Here is a 3,723-nt window from a genome sequence, read left to right as displayed (position 1 = left end):
ATCAAATACCCAAACCCCCTACATATCCCTAAACAAACTTCTCCCCATAACCCCTATTCCCTTCTCATTACTCCCCTCCTAATACTCTCTTTTGTTTCATTGTTCCCCTTGGTGGCAGATATCACAAAAGCACCCAACTTCACACCATCATCAAAGGGCAGCCTAAATATAGTACACATAGCAATCATGGCATCACAACATTCATCAGAGTATGAGATGGAGACACAAAGTGACTCATCCTCGGAAGAGCAGGCTCCCAGGAGACATCACAAGAGTGGCAAACATGTTAGGGATGAGCCCACTACCCTCACAGAATTGCAGGCATGTCCTCTTGCTATGTCATGTTTCCAGCACCTAGCATGTTTTGAATTTTTTCAAAGGGTGGCTAATGTTAGAGTTCATCATGAGTTGGCCCGTCTTTTTGTGCTTCACCTACATGGAGATCACTCTATCTTGGCCAGGGTCACCTTCACACTGACACCTGAAACTGTCTCATTAGCAACCAGCATACCGAATGTTGGAGAACCATGGCACAAGAAACAGAAAGTTGATCGGCAGCATTATGAGCCTTACATTAAGGCTAGTTGTTTGAGGCACCTCACAAGAGTCTTTCCATTCATATATTTGAAAGATGAATATACTCCACTCATGAAATTGATCATGAAGTACTTCAGCTGTGAGGGGAGGTTCTCTTGTCTATATGCCTATCACATCAGGTTGCTCATGCACTTTACCAGGGTACGGATGATGAACATCTCATTTTTCATTTGCAGGAACATAGAGAGGATGAACACCTTCATGCAACATAAGACCCCTCAACAGAAACTTAACAATGTTTATCACTTTGCTCTTATTAAGATTTTGGTGGATCATCAGTTGGGATTGCAGGGCATTACTTGGGATGACTTCATGTCCTGTGACCTCTTCAGCACTTCACAGGTAGAGTCAAAGGTTGAACATGAGATAGGTGGTCCTTCTCATCAGTATGAGCGCCATGAGACCACTACTATGCCAGTATTCATCACATATCAGAGGGGTGCTAGACATCTGTTTACAACAACAAAGCGAGTGTTATCTCCACCCGGGGTGGAAGGGGCCTCGCTTCCGACATCAGCACTACAGGTACAGGACAAAGGTAAGGAGCCAATGCATGATGAGGGTCTTTCAGGTGAGCCATCAGGTGAACGAGAGACCGAATTCGTTCTCCTTCATGATGATGATATAGATATAGAACCGACCAGTGCACAACTCAAAGAGATCATCCAGGAGCAGCAATCAGAGATCAAAGACTTGTCCCTTGATTTGGAGAGGGCTAAGTGGAACATGAAATATCTAGAGCAGAGGAACAAATAGCTGGAGGATCAGCAAGTGATCATGGAGCTACAAAACATTCGTGAGCATCGCCAAGCTGCGCAAAGGAGAAGAGTTGAGCTCACGTCATTGGAGCAAGAGATTAATGAGGATCGGGAGGCCAACCTCGAGAGAGTTAACATGCACTTGGAGAGGCTACTGGACAAGGCTGAAAAGGACCATGCACTGCTGAGACATATGGCTTTCCACTACATGGCGCGAAACAAAGTATGCAAGGCCCGAATCAGGAATTTGAAGGCTAAATTGAGGAAGGAAATCAAGAAGCAAAAGAGGCAAAGGGTGCTCAATCGACTTCAGATATTGGCCGAAGCCTCTTTGGCCCAGCATATTACCTCATAGAGGATCTCCCGCCCAAATTTCAAGAAATTTGGGACAATTTTGGTCACATGGAAAATTTTTGGGCACAACACAGGTTTTTTCTCCCTGTGTGTCGCGCCACTGGCGCGACGCTTAGGATTAGGAGCTCCAAATCACAAATGGCTTGCATTTTTGGATTCAGCATGAAAAATCACGACTACTGGTGCTTGGACAAGAAATTTGGGCATGATCTGAGTCTCCAGGAGGTCAAAAACACTCAAAAAATGACCTCTCTGCCCCTATTTTGACACACAGGAAGCAGTCTTGGGAGAATGAAGATTTGGAGGGGAAAATGAGCACCAAATTTAGAAATTCCACTTGGGTTGGAAATTAGACAAACCAGGCTTTCCAGCAAGCACACTTGGGTACAATTTGGACTCCTACACGTACCTCAAAACGGCCTCCAAAGTGGCACAGCGCATATAGGAAAAAAGGCCAATTTCACCTCCGTTTCGCAAAATTTCGATTCACGACTTTTCACAAGTGGGCCCTCTCATCTACACTTCACCTTTTGGGAACCTAAGGTAGTATTTAAAGTATTTTCACTCCAGATTGGCTTCTATCCAAGTGGCAAAGGAAGGCAAACAGTCACCCAAACCATTTGTCATGTTTGTAACGCTGCACCTGTAGCTAATGGTTGGCTTTCCACCTCCATTTTGTAATGATTCAAGTAACTCCCCAACCCTTGGGCGTTCTATCTCTTCATGGAACATTCTATATATTGTATGCAAACCATTTGCAAAGGGTTGGTTGGCTTGTAACTTCTGGGAGACTGTGGGAAATAAACTCTGTTTCTTCATTGTATATTTTGACAGAGGATTAATGAAAGGCAACGGCTCTGTTTCATGAGATTCATGTGGTTGTGAGTGTAGCAAATGTGTCTCTTATGTTTCATATGTATTTCGTTATGTTTCACCGTTCATTTCATATTCATTTCCAGTGAAATTTTTTAAGTTAGATAAGGTAGAATTCATTTATATTGCTCTGCCTGTGGGAAAATTCCATGTTCAATGTTTTTCTTCCATTGAAAATGATTCATGTACTTATTCCCTTTTCACTCTCCTAAGAAATCTCTCCATTCCACATTATTTCGAACTAAATTGCTATACTTTCCGTCGGTCTTCCCTCACGAAATAATCTATGCCTTTGTATAAATTCTCTGTTCACTGCTGTCCGTTGGTCCCATACCATCCTAGAAACTCAGTCATTCATAAAAAATTGTTTCTTGTATCCATATTTACTTACTAGCCTAAGATCAATATTTCCTTGTAAGTCATCTCAGACTGTTTCATTTATCTATGCACTGAACGTGACTCGGAGAGAGCCCTCTCCTGTTATGGTAGGGCTAGCTACCAGACTGAGCGTGGTTTGTGGTTACCCTGAATTTTGCCTTCCTTCAGCCTAAGGCAGATTTAGGTGCTAACACTACCCACATATACATAGACTACATCAACAACAGGATCAACAACAACAACCTCCACAAGTGTTGAAGAAAACAGGTTGGTAAAAGCAATGGAAGAAATGTCCATTCAAACCAATGAGATGAACAAACTGAAGGAGAAAGTCAGAAACCTAGAGACAGATTGCAAGCTTGCCCAGATCATGCATAAAGAAGAACATCAAAAGGCTACAAGGATGAATGAAAGGATAAAAAGCTTGGAGAAAGAGCTGACCTTGAGTGAACCTATAGGTAAGGCTAAGGAACAATTGTGGGCCAATCATTGACTCTGTCAATGATATTTGGCCATCCATCCAAGTCATTTTTGAGCATATTGATTTAATAAAGCAGGCTACAAAAGCCATTGAAAGGGTTAAAATAGAACTTGGAGATATGCCAAAGGAAGCAACAAGAATTATCCACTTCCTCAATTCCAAGAATAATTATGAACTAGAATAATTGGAGATAGTTGACAGGAAACATACAATTTTGGAAGTCAAAAAAGTCCTCACTAAGAGGAATTTGATGTTAAATTTAGAAGATAAGTGTCAAAACAT

The sequence above is a fragment of the Pinus tabuliformis genome, chromosome 6, assembly GCF_031772625.1.
Source record: "Pinus tabuliformis cultivar Carrire ecotype Pingquan chromosome 6, CPIR1, whole genome shotgun sequence".
In the NCBI taxonomy this organism is placed as follows: Eukaryota; Viridiplantae; Streptophyta; class Pinopsida; order Pinales; family Pinaceae; genus Pinus; species Pinus tabuliformis.
The sequence above is the reverse complement of the archived record's forward strand: the minus strand, read 5'-3'. Positions refer to the sequence as shown.